This window comes from Papio anubis, chromosome 18 (genome assembly GCF_008728515.1).
Source record: "Papio anubis isolate 15944 chromosome 18, Panubis1.0, whole genome shotgun sequence".
In the NCBI taxonomy this organism is placed as follows: domain Eukaryota; kingdom Metazoa; phylum Chordata; class Mammalia; order Primates; family Cercopithecidae; genus Papio; species Papio anubis.
In genome coordinates, this window is record NC_044993.1 from 33675022 (window position 1) to 33693267 (window position 18246).

An 18246-nucleotide genomic window follows, 5' to 3' on the forward strand; every position below is an offset into this window, starting at 1 on the left:
TCTTAATTTTGACAAACTAACCAAGGTAACATAAGGTAATAACAACAGGGACAATGAAACTGGGTGAGGGGTATGTTATCACTGCTGTCTTTGCAACTTTTCCATAAATATAAAAGTACTCCAAAATAGTTTATTGACAAACTGTATATAGATATGTAGTATATACGTATATATATATGCACTTTATTGAGTTGTTATGAGTATTGAATGAAAGAGCTCATATGAAGCAGCCAGTATAGTGCCTGACACATAATAGGCCTCAAATGCTAGCTTCCTTTACACATTGGAGACTCTAAACAGTGGACAGGTGGGAGGGGTATGAGGATTGAAAGACTACCTATTGGGTTCACTATTCAGGTGATGGGTGCACTAAAAGCCCAGACTTCACCACCACACAATATATGCATGCAAGGAACCTGCACTTGTACCCCCAAATACATTTTTTAAACTAGTGATTTTCAAATTTGGGTTATATAAAAATCACATGGAGATGTTATGTCAAAAGTGCAAACAAATCTCAGGGCCTCAACCTTAGAGATTCTGATTTAGTGGATCTGAAATAGAGTCCAGGAAGAGGAATTTGTAATAGGTGTCCTGCAGAGATTTTATGCAAGTGGCCTATGACCATGCTTGGAGAATTGCTGCTGTAGACTATGGGAATCCTAGAGTGAGAATTGTACATTACCCTGAGGAGGAAAATAATGGAGATAAAAATGCCTGCCCTACTTACATCAAATTGGTTGATGGGAGAAAAATATAGAAGCAAGCACTTCACAAACTGTAAGTTATGATCGAAATCATTACAGATTAATTTGGAAGAGAGGTCTGATTAGGTAGCCATTTAATATTAACAGCAGTGTGGTTGAAATTTAATTTTTATCCCTGTCACCCTCCTAAAAATATTTAGCTGCTTTTCCTGCTTAAATGCTCAGATGACCCATAGGACAAAGGCACACAGTTCAACTCCTTCAATTACAGATGAGCTAACTGAAGCTGAGAGAAGAGATGTGACGGGTTCGAGGTCACAGAGATAGTTATTGAAAGAATGGGATTAATACCCACTCTTGCAAGCTTCAGTCCAACTGTTTTTTCTGCTACCAGATAATCAATAGGTGCCACACTCAGAGTCTCAGACCTTTCATATGGGCTCTGGGAAAAGAATGGATGTCTGACTTATTGAGGAGGATGCCAGGAGTTTGTTTGCCTGAGTCCTGCTGACAGTTTTGCTCTTGGTCCACTGTATTCTAGAATAACTCAGTTTCACTTCAGTGAGGTACAGTAAAAAGGGATCATCTGAACAGGAAAATGGCCCTTCATGGACAGTCTTATATCATACTCAGCTTCTACATCCTCAGCCACGTCAGCTATGTGTTGTCAGCCTGGAAGAGCTCACCACGCCTTTACAACACTGACCAACAAATCAGGTACACTTCCCGGCTTTGGCTCAGCCTGACACTACTCCCATAAAATACTGCTTGTAACTACGCTATCCCGAGGTGGTGTGTAACTCCAGGCCACTTCTGGGAGGAATAGAGAGCAGAGCGTATCACTGTGTGTTTTCCTCCCTCTTTATATAAGTGAAGTCAGATTTATATTAAGGGCAACCTTGAAGAGAAAATTGTATCAGAGAAGTGGGGACAGACACTGTTTGTTAGCTGCTCCAACCTCCCTCCCTTTAGTCATCTTCCAGCTAACAAGCCATCAGCTATCTTTTGGTTGATAAGACATAGGCAGTAATTTGGTGGGTTAGGCTGCTGGAAAACCTTTGATTTTCTTAATAACAAGACCTGCTGCAGCCATCTTGAGAGATGAAATGGAGACCTCGATCAAAGCTATATCCTAAAGAGGGTAGAGCTGCTGCTGGAGCTGGTATTGTGCCCACTTCTCTCTAACTCTACCTTCAATGACATCACCATGGTGGGAATATTTTCACCATGGAAATTGGCAAATGCTGCAGATCAGGTTTTTCCCACTCTTTCTAGAGAGCTAGTTCTTAGACATAGCAAAACGCCATTGGCAGAGCAGAGTTTAGCAGGAACATGGGGCCTTTATGATCTCCCTGAGAAACTGTGCCATCCTTGCATTGTCCATTGCCATATAATTCTTTATCTCCTTATTAGTTCCTGGGGAGAAATATCAGGTCCTTGTGCACTGACTCTCAATTGCAGTGAAGTTGTCCAGCCAGCCTCTTCTGCCTTGGGGTATTATGTGTTGGCATCCGTTGGGTGTAACTGGGATCCCTAGTCATAAATATAATACAGTGACATCCTGCTATGACACACTGTGCTCTTCCATCCTGATTAACAGTGGTAGAAGGGTTTTCTGTTAGCTGCAGCTGAATGCATTCCTAACTGCTACAGGTAGCTTAGTTGGGCACAGAAAGGGGGAAGGGACAGATACACCGTACTTATTTTGCTTTAGTAGTCTGATAGGTAAGGGAGATTTTGACCTGAGCCTCTAGTATATTTTAAAGGCAGTTGTTCTGTCAAAGTGTGGTCCCCAGACAAGCAGCATCAATATTGCCTGGGAACTTATTACAAGTACAGACTCTCAGGTCCCCACCCCAGACCTGTTGAATCAGAAATTCTGGGAATGTGATCCAATAATCTGTGTTTTACCAAGCCTGCCAGGTGATTTTCATGCTAACTAAGGCTTGAGATCTGTGATCTTAAAACTTTCACTGTGTAGGCAATTCTTCCTTCTTCCCCTAAGATAGTGGCCAGCCACCAGCCTCTCCCTTTGCCAATAAACCTGAGTTCTGGGTAATCGTCTCAGTTTGGAAGGGCTCTGTAAGAAATACAGCCATTTTTGAGTTATTGTAGATATGGCTAACATGCAGTGTGCACAGAAATAGAGGTGAGAGGATGCTGTCCCGTCACTGCATTGTGGCTTTCTGTGTGTGACATAAAAGTCCCATGCTCAAAGGCAGAGAACTGCTACAAGGAAATAGCCTGTGACCATCAACCAGGGATATAAATTAAAGTGAGCATGACTTCTTGCTAAACCCTAGACCAAACCACTAATGTTAATTAGCAGCTTGCAATTTACACACTACCAGATGGATGTGCAGAAATGTTATCCTCTCTTTTTTCTATAGCTTAACTCAATTTGTGCATTAACCTGCATTTCTGCACTTGTAACTCTCCATTCGTGGTAACATAGTCATTCTGGATTAAAACTGTTTCTTTCAGTTTAACTCAGACTCTTTGGAGGAGAAACTCCTCCCATCTCCTCACCTGTCTCCTGAGTACCTACAGGATGATCTGAGTTCCTAGGTGGTTTCTGATACTTCCTGGGGAAGAGTATCTAGTTTTTGTGTTCTGACGCGCAATTGCAGTATAGCAGTCCAGCTGACTTCCCTTCTGCCTTGGGCATTGTGTGTTGGCATCTTCTGGGTGTAACTGGGATCCATAGTCATAAGTATCATGTAGTGATATCCTGCCATGACACACTCTCTTCCTCTCAGCATGTTTTGCCTTGCCACTCTGCTGTATTGCGGCTTCTTGGGCTATGCTCTGAGAAGTGGAGCACAAGCATGCCCACTTGTTTCGTAATGCCTGTCTGTGAGTCTCCATCATTCCCTGAGATTTTGATTCCAAGATGGCAGGGGAGAAAGTAGGCTCTTGTTGCGTCTCCACTCTCTTACTCTCTTTTTTGTTTGTTTGTTTTGCTTTTTGTTTTTTGTTTTGTTTTGTTTTGTTTTTTGTTTCCCTCCCCCTGCCCAAGATGCCCTCCTGGAACTCAGACAGGGCTTTTACTTTCACCCTATGTATTGAGAAATGCCCTTACTTCGTAACTTATATCCTTCCTACTGTATGACTTATGGTAAAGACCCTTTACTCTGACTACTCCAAGCTTTGGACCTATAAATTCATTTTTCCTACAACAAATCCTATCTTTTGCAAATGAAATATATTTTAGTTTTGACAATTACTTTCTCTGAAATAATTTTTATTTCAGAGCCTATCATGAAGAGGTTAAAAACTGAGGAAGAAGGAAAGGGAGTGAGATGTTGGACTGGAAATAGGAGGGTTCAGTTAAAGTGTGCATTTTGAATGGTGACACCCTTCAGCTCCCTTCCTTATCCATTTGTCTTTTCTCAGGAAGCTGAAGAATGATATGCTCCACCACAATGAGGGACTAAACAACAAAAAGGAGGCACGGGATTCAGGAAGGAAAAAAGGTGTGTAGCAAATTCTCAGGATGATGCTGAAGGAAAACCCCAGGATGACAACTATACTTTAGGCCTAGAGAGCAACTAGTCCCAACTGGAAGTGGGGGATGGCTGACTCTAGGGCAAAATAATCTTCTGATTGGTTTTAACATGTGGAAAGTGAATTGAATTGCTATTAATGGTAGTAGGGTCTAGAAGTCTCAGCAGATTTTAAGGAGGAACAATTATTAACTCAAAAAAAAACCAGTTGCACAAAAAGGAGAGGTAATCATAGTTAACCACTTAACTCAGCACTGAGTGATATTTAAATATCCAGCAAATACAAATTGAATATTGCTTTAATTAAAAAAGAAAATAGATATATTTATGTTGGAAAAATGGGGATAGGAAATGGATGTAAGTGGAAAATGGTATGGTAAGTCAATAGTTAAACACCCAGAATTGATGAATCAAGATACAGAAGTTTAAACATATTATTTAGAAATATGAAGATAACCACAAAGAGAAACAGCTAAAATATTTGAAAATGTTTTCCTCTGGGGAGTGGAATGTAACCTCAACTTTTTGTGTGTGTGCTTTTTTTTTTTCTAATAACATTCTGTCTCCAACAAAAATAAAACTAAAATTCGCCTAATAAATCAGTTTGTTTAGAAACAAATGTGTATGTATTTAAAGGATTACACTAGCAAAAAACAAAAGCAAGCAAACCCCAAACACTTCAAACTGTATATGAACCTAATTAATATTTCACTTGGTTCAAGACTTCTCACATTTGCTTCCCATCTAATTTTGGAAGAAACTCAGGGAGAGAAGGTTTTTACGTAGTCAAACCTATGAGGTTATGCCATAGTCAATATCCTCCGTGAAACTGACATATGAATCTGTTTAGGGCTGAAAAGCAACTACTAATAGACATTGATTTTCAGCTTGTGATGATACCATCTTCCTTCTACTTTTAAGTTTTGGGAAGCTCTGTTTATGCCTCAAATCTGTGATACTCTGTGGAAGTTTGCATTATGATTTTTGATATATCTAGAGATTAGTGACATAAACTACTGAACATATGTAGTTCTAGCAGTTTCTGTTATTCATAATATAGCAACACATTAACTACTGAACATATGTAGTTCTAGCAGTTTCTGTTATTCATAATATAGCAACACATTGTATTCATATTCATTTATATTTCATGATAAACAATCAGCTATCTTAGATACAACACATAATTGGTATGATTGTTAAACTCAAAATAGTTACATGGTTTATTGTTAAATACAGACAATGATTTCATATTTGTGCCCTCTTGTATATAAATTGTTTCACATTTTTTTGCTTCTCGTGTGTGCGATAAAAATAGCTCTCATAACTGAGTAGATGTTTCAGTGAAATATTCCACCGTGACATTTAATATATTTATTTGATGCGCTTAACTTTGGTTCCCAGTACCGTGAAATGCAGTCTACAGGTTAGTACTCTCATTTTACATGATAAACTGGTCCTCATCGTTTACAGCTAGTGAAGCATTTGTATCTGGGACTTTTCTTTGATGAGCCCTTCAGCATGTTACTCTTCTCATTTTCAGAAGCTCCTTTTTTTCTTCCTTCTCTGACTTCTTTTTTCCTAAGGCTCCATTTCTTTTTTTTATTTTTATTTTATTTTTATTTTTATTTTACTTACTTATTTATTTATTTATTTATTATTATTATACTTTAAGTTCTAGGGTACATGTGCATAACGTGCAGGTTTGTTACATATGTATACTTGTGCCATGTTGCTGTGCTGCACCCATCAACTCGTCAGCACCCATCAACTCGTCATTTATATCAGGTATAACTCCCAATGCAATCAATTCCTCCCCCCTCCCCATGATAGGCCCCAGTGTGTGATGTTTCCCTTCCCGAGTCCAAGTGATCTCATTATTCAGTTCCCACCTATGAGTGAGAACATGCGGTGTTTGGTTTTCTGTTCTTGTGATAGTTTGCTAAGAATGATGGTTTCCAGCTGCATCCATGTCCCTACAAAGGACACAAACTCATCCTTTTTTATGGCTGCATAGTATTCCATGGTGTATATGTGCCACATTTTCTTAATCTAGTCTGTCACTGATGGACATTTGGGTTGATTCCAAGTCTTTGCTATTGTGAATAGTGCCGCAATAAAAATACGTGTGCATGTGTCTTTATAGCAGCATGATTTATAATCCTTTGGGTATATCCCCAGTAATGGGATGGCTGGGTCATATGGTACATCTAGTTCTAGATCCTTGAGGAATCGCCATACTGTTTTCCATAATGGTTGAACTAGTTTACAGTCCCACCAACAGTGTAAAAGTGTTCCTATTTCTCCACATCCTCTCCAGCACCTGTTGTTTCCTGACTTTTTAATGATTGCCATTCTAACTGGTGTGAGATGGTATCTCCTTGTGGTTTTGATTTGCATTTCTCTGATGGCCAGTGATGATGAGCATTTTTTCATGTGTCTGTTGGCTGTATGAATGTCTTCTTTTGAGAAATGTCTGTTCGTATCCTTTGCCAAGGCTCCATTTCAATCTCCTAGTCTTTGTGAGTTCTTCTCTGATGTCTCATTTGCATTTTTCCTACAATTTCTCAGAGTTCTTAACACTTTAGCAGCTTTTGCATTTCTTCAAAATGTTGATATATTTGAGTAGGTATTAATAGCTAAATATTAGCAATACATAAAATTTTAATACACATAAAATTAGTAAAAATGCTTTTGTGTTTTAAGTCCACATGGGTGATACTTTATTTATTTATTTTTGTTTTTAACCTGGTTCTTAGTAAGTGTGCAGATACATTTTAATGTTACCTAGTAGAAATTCTAAGTTGATTTTTTTAAGATTAATAAAATCCTAGACATAATGCAGTTCTTACAAATTGTTATTTCTTACCTGTCATTTGTCAATGCAGTGTTTATAAATTAACAGTCATGGATTTTCACTTGAATACAAAATGCAGGAACAGTCTGGAATGGACACGTGAAAGCCATCTCAGAGGATTACCTGAGCATCAGATGGATGGAAAAAAATAGTAGATATGTGAGCAAATAGATGGGTAGACAGATTAGTCTTAGATTTCAACTCTATTCCTCCAAAGCATGCTTGAGTTACTCTTTCAGTATTGTGGAAAGGTAACAATGCTGGAAAACTGAGTTCTCTACTTTTGAACTGTTATAGGTATATAACTTATCAGGAAAATAAAACATTTGAAAATGGGAACTTACAAATAGGTTCAAAAACAATTATTTATTTTACAGAGAGATTTGCCCAGACTCCTCATTTAAGGAACGTTAGATCTCAGTATTTCATATATAGATAGTCCTGAAGATGTGTTACTCCTGTAGTTTTCATTTGGGATTGATGTATTTTGTCTTCCCTATATTGATGAATGCCAGCAATTCCAGGGATTTGGTTGAATATAAACTGAACCAAAAAATATGTATTTACTGAGGTGTTTACAGTATTCACCTTTGATTATAGACCGAGTTTCTATCTGGCAATAAGCCTCTGGAAATGAAGCACTGCAACATTACCAGATGTTTTATAAAACCATTTTATCTGCCAAATTTACCAAGTGAAAGTGAGCTTAAAGAACAAACCTGTATCTTACCATTTAACTTATGATTTTTCAAATATGAAGAAAAGCATAGAGAAATGGCAAAAAATGATGAATCTTTGTCCAAAATGCTATCATATTTGCTCTATAAAATATTAAAGGATGCCCCCAAGACATTTTTCCCCTTCCTTCTGAGAAGTAACTACTGTCTTGAAATTGATGTGTGTGATCCCTTCAATGTTTTTGTGTTTTAAAAAAGCACATGTAAATATGATAAATATATAATTTCTGGTGTTATGTGTTTCAAAATTTTAAATAAATGTTATCATGCCATACATATCCTTTTGCAATTTGTTTTTACCGTTCAGCATTAGGTTTTTGAAATTTATCTATGGAGATTAGTTCATTCATTTGAACTAGAACTATATAGAATCTATTGTACAACTAAGCCAGTTTACTTAATTCCCTTCCCTTGCTGATGATGCTAAAGTTGTTCCCACTTATTTTTGTATTACAAATAGTGCTGTAGTAAACATCCTTATGTATTTATTCTTGTACACACGGGCAATAATTTTTCTAGAGCATTAGTTCTCAAACTTAGGCATGCATCAGAGTCACCTTCAATGCTTATTGAAACACAGGTTGCTGGCACCAGGACTACACGTCCTTTACCGTAATACAGAAGCTGCTAAATCCAGGCTTCCACTGCTAAGAGTTCCAGATCCATGCCGCTTCTGTCATGATTTCCATCAGTCAAATATATCTCTACATGTTGCCTTTTTGTCTATGTAATGGAGCAAATGCACAATTTATTGTTCAACTCAGGACTCTTTTGAGTCTGAAAGGGAGTGTTTTTAATAATTATAACAACATCTGACTTACAACCCAGTTTTGGATCAAAGCCTCCAATAGGTGCCTCTGGTGGGAAAATCAAAATTACAAATCTACACCAAACAGCAAAGGAACCTGGAAATTGTAGTTTTTGGGATTCTAATTTAGAAAGGTAGACTTTGTGCAGAAATGTCAAAATTCGCCAAAGGCCTTAAAAATAGTTCAAACCTGCCTACAAATCATTGCCTACAAAGCAATGATTACTTTGTTATTAAGTTTTGTTTATTTATTTTTCTGTCTTATTCCACTGGTTAAGACTATCAGCACATTGTCGAATAGTTATGCTGATGGCAAACATTTTTTTTCTCTTCTTTCTTGTCTTGAAGGAAATGCTAATAAAGTTTGATTATTATGATGATATTTTCTATAGGGTTTAAAAGTATGCTTTTGTCAGGTTGAGGAAATTTCCTTTTATTCTTGATTTTCTGAGGGTTTAAAAAATTATAAATACATATACATTTAATAATACTTTTTGTACATAGAATAAGATAATTTTTTCCTTTATAAATATGTTAAATTACATTAAAATATTTTCTAATGTTTGCACAGCCTTGAATCCTTGGGATAAACTCTACTTGGTAATGATACGTATTTTTTTTTAAGTATAAATTTTTGGTTTTGCTCTGCTAGTATCTTATTTAGCCCTTTTGCAAATATGTTCATAAATGAGCTGAGTTACAAATTTCCTTTTTTTTTTTTTTTTTTTTTTTGAGACAGTATCTTACTCTGTCACCCAGACTGGAGTGCAGTGGCATAATTACAGCTCACTACAGCCTCAAACTCCTGGGCTCAAGCAATCCTCCCACCTCAGCCTCCTGAGTAGGTGCAGTTACAGGCTACTGCCACCACACCCAGCTAACTTTTGTATTTTTTGTAGAGTCAGGGTTTTGCCATGTTGCCCAGGCTTTTCTTGAACTCCTCGGCTCAAGCAGTCCCCCTGCCTCAGCCTCCCAAAGTACTGGGATTACAGGTGTGAGCCCCTGCACCTGGCCAAATTTCCTTTCTAATACGGTACTTTTTCAGTTATGGTGCCAAGTTATGTCAGTCTTATTAAAATCAGTTAGTGAAGTTTCCGTGTTTATGTACTCTCTCAAAAACTTTAAAATGATGATTATTGGAAGTTTGACATGTTCTCCAATAAAACCATCCAGCATGGTGTGATTTTTTTTTATTATAGAGGGTGATATAGATTTTTAATGATCAATTCCAATTCTTTAATGGATATAGAGCTGTTCAACTTCTCAATTTGTCATGAGTCTGTTTTGGTAAGTTATATTTTTCTAGAGAATTATTCATTTTTTTGTTTCCAGTTATTGGTATCAAGTTACTCAGCCTGTTCTCTTGTGATATAAAAAAAAAAATGTCTATTCTATCTGTGATTAGCTCACCCTTTACTTTCAGATCTGTTTTGTTTATGTTTTGTGTTTTTCCCCCATGATTAGCCCTGATAACAAAATAGTTAATTTCTTTTAAAAAGCGACTTTAAGATTTGTTTCTGTTGTTTCTCATTTCATTAACTTCTGCTCCAATATTTAGTTTTTCATTTCATCAACTTTCTCCTATTATTTTGAGTCGCCTACATCATTAATTTTCAGTTTTAGGATTAGTTCATTTAGCTGCACACATTTTGAAATATAGTGTTTTGTTTGTGAATCAGTTCTAAATATTTTATAATTTTTATTGCGATTTCTTCTTTGACTCAGATTATTTAGAAATACATTAAAATTTTCAAAATGAAAAATTCTTAAATAACCTTTTGTTATTGTTTCCTAAATTTATTATATTTTGAGTAGACATCTTGGTTTGTGTGATATTTTGTTTGGTAGTTTTTGAAATTTTTCTTTGTGCTAATATGTGTTCCATTTTTGCTTGAAAAAAGAATATTAGTTCTCAAAATGTTGGATGTCGTATTCTATATAATTATTGTCATTGCATGGAGTCTCTTAATTGGGTTAGCAAATCATTTATAGTCTCACTTATTTCTGGTCTTTTGCTCTATCTGTGATGAAAGTGGCATATTAAAAAAATCTAATATGGTTGTGGATCTTTCCCTTTATCTTTTTAATTCTATTTTCCTTGCATATATTTTGGGGCTATGTTGCTAGGTTTGTATAAATTCAGAATTATTATGTCTTTCAGTAAATTACTCTTTTACCATTATGTATTCCTAATGATACTGTACTGTTTTTTCTTTAGAGTTTTTTTCTGCTTGATATTAATATAAATGCACCTTGGTTAGCATTTTTTCTGATGCAAAATTCCCCATCATTTATTCTTAAACTTTCTGTGTCATTCTGGTTTAATTGTAGCTCTTAGAATTAGCATATAGCTGGATTTTATTTGGAAATCCAACCCGAGTCTCACATGTCCAGTATTGAAGTTCTTTCTTGTTTTAATATCCATGAAATGAGTCATATCTTAATGATTTTGGTGTTGGTGTTTTACCAGTTTCTTACCTCCTCATTGTTTCTCACACTTCATCTTTGCTCTGGGTTCAGTTACCTATTTTCCTGAAGTGTACCTTCAGGTAGTTCTTCCAGCCAAGGTATCTGAATGGCTTGCTGTCTCACAGGGGCATTTTCTCTATTCAACGTTTCAGGCAGGTAAAAACTGCCTTACTGCTTTGCTGAGCTGGTGGGTGGCATTTTCACAGCTGACAGCAGATAATTGCCAGTCTGAGCAGCCCTTCAAGGGCCTTGGCTTTATGTGGAAGCCTCAGTTCCAGAGCCTCTCCTCCTTCTACCCCACGGGTGTCCAATCTTTTGGCTTCCCTGGGTCAAATTGGAAAAAGAATTGTCTTGGGTCACACACAAAATATACTAACACTAACGATAGCTGAAGAGCTGAAAAAAAAATCACAAAAATGTCTCGTAATGTTTTAAGAAAGTTTACAAATTTGTGTTGGGCTGCATGTGGCCTGCAGGCCATGGGTTGGACAAGCCTGTTCTATCCCGAAGCAGCCTTTTGTGGGTGGTGAAATCCCAGCTCCCAGGCTCCAGAACCTGTTCCTAGGTTTTGAATCGCCTACCCATGCACTCCTCTACTGCCCTGACTTTATGTTCCCATTGTATTCCCATCACCTGGGGGAGTTCTCACTTTCTTTTAAGCTTAGCTATTTGTTAAATTTTGAGAGGATTAATATTTTACCCAGAATTCATATGTGTGTCATGTAAGAAACAGTTTCATATTTATTTAGAGCATCGTATGTGCAGAATTGGAATCCTAACCTTCTTTATGAAACCCATTTGTTTTTATTCCTAATATGATTTCCAGTTGCGCTATACCTTTGGCCATATTTAGGAAATTAAATAGCTGAATACTATTATTTCGTAACTCTATTTTCACTGTTTGTCAGTGAAGCACCTTTTCAATGCATAGGTATTGGTCCATTATTGCTAAATGTCCTTCCTCCTTTGCCACCCTGATGGACCTCCCTGTCATACTTGTCTACTACCTTCTTGTTACCTATCTTGTGTTTAAGTCCTTCTCAGCTTCTCACACTGGAAAGTGATATGATGGATATAGAATTTAATGACTGAACATGGCCTCCAAAGATCATCTTTTCTAAAATGTTTGCGTTTTATTAGAGGATTGAGAAATACAAAGAATGAGGAAACTCATGGCATTGAAGAGGACTGTTATGAAAGATACTTTGAGGTAAATGACGAGTTAATGGGTGCAGCACACCAACATGGCACATGTATACATATGTAACAAACCTGCACGTTGTGCACACGTACCCTAGAACTTAAAGTATAATAGAAAAAGAAAGATACTTTGGGGTGCCAATAATCAAGAAATATTCCGTTCTGGTGCCTATAGATTACATTATTTCAGAAACTGCCATCTTTGCTATTTCTATTTACGTGTATCTACATTTTCCAAAGAGCTCAGTGTCAACTCTTATGGACTTTGATGGGAATAAAAACTCAAAAAGGAAATAATTATTTTTCTAAAAGGAAAATTTCTCTCTTCTTCTGATCTTTTTCTTCATTTTTTCAAACAAACACAAAAAGTCCATATCTACAAAGCAACCAATTACTACAAAGATATCTGAAGTAACTTATGCCCTAACCTTACAATATGGTGAAAATTATAATCCAAAATTTAGAATAATATCTGGGCTGGCTTTCATCACAGCACTAATATGAAGCCTATTTCAAGGAGAATGAAGTAAAGAGAGTTGCAATTTAGTATGTGAAAGGCTATGAATGTATATGAAATTACATGGGCTTTGTTATATTTGCACATCTAAATCTAATGGGAAATTAGATAACTCAAGCTGTGCACTGTCATCTCCAGGAGTTCATCATATGAAGGAATGAAGATGTTCAAAAGAAAACCTTCAACCTTATGCCAGAAGATGTCCCCAGCTGTATAAATGCCTAACTCAGCTTCTAGTCCTTGGACATTAAGCAGCTCATTGAAAATTCAAGGGTTCCAGCCAGAAGCTACAGCTGGGCTCAGATGTTGAAATCAGTCTCTCCTGCTGATCAAACTGTGACGTAGCCAAAGCAATAGGGCTGGCTTTTCAGTTAATTCTCAGTGAGCCCTTCCTTTCCCTCTGCAGTGGTGTGGCATTTAAAATATAACTCCTTTATGTACACTGTAAACCATTCCTTCTCAGGACAGATGGAAGTATGAAATCTATCTATTTCAGTCTATAAAATTATATTTAGAGCATTAGGTAATGAATGTCCTAGTGAAGTCAGCAGAGGACAGGTAGGTTAAATGACAGGCAAGGAATGACAGGCAGGTAGTAGATGATAAGAGTTGCAGAACATTTTGGGGAGAATGACTTTATTTTTAAAAGCCTTTAGTAACACTACTACTAATAATGTAGTAAGGTACTTCTTACCCATTAATAAATGGGTAAAAGTAATTTCAAGTTAGCAAATTTCTCATTTAGGTGCAGTGTTTTGTATAACAATGGCCTAGTCCTGATCCCTATAGGAAACTACCTTAACCATTGTGTATCTTTTCAGCTTTTAATGAATATACAAGCACATCTTCTCATATTTTATATTTTTTATGTAAAGAAGTCATGCAACTTACACCGTAAACATCTTTCCATATCAGGTCATATGGAAGTTTTTCATTTTTTTTAACAATTGCAGAATATTGTGGGAAGTAGTTTAATTTACTCAGCTAGTCTTCTAATGATGGACATTTGACAATTTCTATTCTTTCACAAAGCCTGCTGCAACAAATAACATTATTCATATGGCATTTTGTATAAGTGTGAGTATATATGTTGGATAAATTTCTAGAAAGTAGACATGCTGGATTAAAAATTATGTATTTTAAATTTTGACAGATGTTGCCAAATTTCCATGCAAAGGATAAATTTCTTTGTGTAAAATTGCTTGGTTGCATGGTATATGGATTTCATCTTTCAGAAATTTGTATCAGTTTATATTCCTGAGCAATATGGCAAACAAGATAACCTGGAAATCCCCTTAAAAAGACACCTAAAATATTAAACAATATGTAACAAATATCTCATATATAGAACTAAGCTTGCAAAAAAGCAAGGCAAATCTCCAGGGATCAAAAAATGAAGAAGCTGAAAACCAAGGGAGGAGCAGACATTGAAGCCACTGATGCCCTGGGGCATTTATAGTTGCAGGTAATCAAGATGCTTGGTGTTCAACAGCCACATGAAGATAAGACCTTGGACCCAGCAAGGTGTAGAGAGGAGCCAGGATCCTCACAATAATCTGGAACCCTCAAGCACTAAAAGATGGATAGAAAAAAATAACTAGCAAAAGGAGATAATAAGGCAAATTGTCTGGCTTGGCTTGGGCATACAGAGTAAAAACGAAAAGTATGTCCTGAGAATTTATAACCTCAGGCCTGCCCTCAAGTGGGATAGGAGTTCTAATACATACTACCTTGGGACACCTTGGGTGCCTAACAGAGGCAAATGCAAATCCTCTCCAAAGATTCCTGTCTTCATCCTAGGCTACTTAAGATTCTGCTATGGTTTGAATATTCTTCCCTCCAAAACTCCTGTTGAATTTAATCCCCAATGTGGTCATATTGAGAGGTGGGGCCTTTAAGAAGTGATTGGGTCATAAGGGATCTGCCCTCATGAATGGATGAATCCATTCATAGATTAATGGATTAATGGGTTATCACAGGAGAGGGACTGGTGGCTTTATAAGAAGAAAAGAGACCTGAGCTAGCATACTCAGTCCCCTTACCATGTGATGCCCTGCACCACCTTTGGACTCTTCAGAGTCCCCACCAGCAAGAAGTCCCTCAGCAGATGTGGCCCCCTGACCTAAAACTTCCCAGCCTCCATTACTGTAAGAAATAAGTCCTATTCTTTATAAATTACCTAGGTTCAGTATTCTGTGATAAGCAACAGAAAACAGACTTAAGATAATTCCCATGGATAAAAGGTTTGATTGAACATAAATTCACAATCCAAAATTGCATACCAAAAGAAACAGATTTCCATGCATGAATGCAAGCAGTAAAAACAGCTTTATTAGACTTCCAGGAACTTCAGATAACTGAGCAATCAGATAGAGAATATAGAACGAGTTTTATATTTTTAAAGGGTTTAAGAAAACAATATCAGGAATAACTATAAATAAGAACACACACATAAACATGACCTGATGATTTTATAAAACAAAGTAGAACTTCCAAAAATAAAAGTGATAATCAAATTTTAGAATACAATGGAATACTTAAATAACCAAAATAGATTCAGTTGTAAAAAGAATTAGCAAACTGGAAAGATCTGAGGGAAGTACCTAAAGTGCAGCACAGAGTTGCAAGAATGGAAAAATATAAAAAACATTGAATATGTGAGCATTTGAAGAACACATATATGTTGTACTGATATTCTAGATGGATGAAAGAGAATGAGGGGATATGAAAAATATTTAAAGAGGTAATTGGTGAGAATTTTCCAGAATAGGTAGAAGACATGAATCCTTAGATTCAGGAAGCACAATAAATCTCAAATTCTCCCACTGCATTTCAGCATACATCAGACATTTTAATGAAATATAACTATATTTCCCAAAACAAACTTTTAATGAGAAGAGTGGTGGTGTTTTACATTTTTGTTAACCTCTTTAATGTCTAGTTTAGTAGAATACTGTTGGATTCTCATATATGTTTTTGCATTTAACCTGTTCCAATATCACATGTCATATAACCTTTGGAAAAGTCAAATCTGCAAGAGAATGAGAATGAAAAAGACAAATTATGTCTTAGCATTATTATAAATATGGTTTTGGCCTTGTGTAACTCTTGACAAATTTTCCAGGTTCCTCAAGGGTCTTTAGACCATACTTGGAGGACCACTGATTTACGTATTTATTTAAAAAAATGTTTTTAGAGATTAGGTCTTGCTTTGTTCCCCAGGCTGGAGTGCAGTGGTGCAATCATAGCTCACTGCAGCCCTGAACTCCTGGGCTGAAGCAATCCTCCTATGTCAGCTTTCCAAGTAGGTGGGACGACAGATACACACCACCATGATCAGCTAATTTTAAAAAATTTTTAGAGGTAGGGTCTCACTATGTTGTCCAGACTGGTCTCAAACTCCTGGCCTCAAGTGATCCTCCTTCCTCAGCCTACTGAATATCTGGGATTATAGGTGTGAGGCACTGTGACCAGCTGGGACCACTGATTTAGTGTAAGTTTTTTATTATGGGTTATGGGTGGTGGATTGGGTGTGTTACAAACAAATATTCTACATACATACACACACAGGTACATACACACACACAAACAACCATATATGCTCTACATGAGTCCCTATTTTTCAGAGAATTAGAATACATACAATAAGGTACACTTGGATTTGAAACTCAAGGGATTTCATTGTTCTTCCATGATTTAGTGGGTACTTCAGGGTCCCGCAATACCATCTTTGTGAACATCAAGAATATTACATTGGTACATACAGAAAGAAGTCTTGAGTAATACCAGATATTTTTGGCTAATAAGATGGTAGGTAAATTACTGGTTACCATAATCTGATTGAGATATATATATCAAAGATGAATATGATTCTTCACTACATGATTTGCAAAACTGCCCTGGAAGTGGAAAACAAAAATCATCTACCAGGAGACCAACACACCGAGTTTTATTTTCTGGTTTGCATTTAGCACCCAAATGTTTCAGAATTGTGAGGAAACTGATGCAACTATTGTTGTAGAAACATCGACTCTGGAGACCAGCTGGAGAGAATGAGAAGATATTTTTTCATTCCCTGGGAAGTCTCATTTACATAGCTTGAGTTAAATTTGCTATCAAATTTTCTTTAACTAAAATTTTCTTTTCTGCATCTGATGTTTCTCATTTTCGATTTTATATCATTAAAGAGATGGCCCCCTTCTGAACCTGCTAAGGGATCACATTCTTATACTCTATTGATCTCACTCATATTGAATAAATATGACCCACATGTTTTTCCTATCTTATTTATCTTATTATATAAAACCGAAGAAGCAAGACATTATTTCAGCAGTGCCCAGGAGAAGAAGTTGTAATAACCCATTAGATCTCAGACATCTCAATTTCAATTAAAAAGACTCACAAGCACTATTTACAATAGCAAAGACTTGGAACCAACCCAAATGCCCATCAGTGATAGACTGGATAAAGAAAATGTTGCACATACACACCATGGAATACTATGCAGCCATACAAAAGAATGAGTTCATGTCCTTTGCAGGGACATGGATGAAGCTGGAAACCATCATCCTCAGCAAACTAACACAGGAATGGAAAACCAAGCATGGCATGTTCTCACTCATAAGTGGGAATTGAACAATGATAACACATGGACACAAGGAGGGGAACATTGCACACTGGGGCTTGTCAGGAAGTGGGGGGAAGGGGAGAGAGAGCATTAGGACAAATACCTAATGCATGTGGAGTTTAAAACCTAGATGATGGGTTGATAGACGCAGCAAACTACCATAGCACATGTATACCTATGTAACAAACCCGTACGTTCAGCACATGTATCCCGGAACTTAAAGTAAAATTTTAAAAAGACATTATCTCTAAATATTTATTTGAATCTATAAGTCTTCATCCCTATTCATTTCTGCTAAAACATAGATAGTAGAAGATTAACTGGTCAGTTTTTAACATGGGACACTGTGACATGCAAAATGACATTACCAAAAGGATATGAGATAAAAAAAAGATTCACTCCAGTAGAATTGCATTTATTACACAAACATATAATGAGTATCTCCTGGGTACTAGGCATTAGCTAATCCCTGGGTTTCAAAAATAAATAAGAAAGAGTTCGTGCCTTCATAGCCCAGTAGAGTTAGTAAACTTGTAAACAAAAAATGATATAGAGTGTGAAAAGACTTATAATAAAGATATGTATGAGGTATATTTATGGCACTAAGGGAGTAATACATTTTGCTTGTGGAATCAGAAAATCTTCACCTTTGAGCTGCTCTTGAGGAGTAAGTTGGAGTTTTCTAGGCTGTCAAGGAGGGTTAGAGTATTCTAGGCAGAAAAGAACCACATGTGCAAAGCCCTGCATGTCCAGGCGTGGCAGTAATTCAGCCTATCAAGGCTGGGGTGAAGGGCAAAGACGGAGATCAATCAGAAATG

The 18246-nt window shown here is 36.7% G+C and overlaps 1 long non-coding RNA gene across 4 annotated transcripts in view; it reads left to right on the forward strand.

The window, feature by feature from the left end:
- LOC110742084 overlaps window positions 1–18246 on the forward strand; it is a 241127-nt gene that overhangs the window by 32392 nt on the left and 190489 nt on the right. The window contains exon 2 of one of the 4 annotated variants that reach the window (XR_002519389.2): window positions 4104–4183. The exons of the other annotated variants lie outside the window; for them this stretch is intronic. This is a non-coding gene — a long non-coding RNA (uncharacterized LOC110742084). The remainder of the gene's footprint in view (window positions 1–4103; window positions 4184–18246) is intronic. 4 annotated transcript variants of the gene reach the window in all.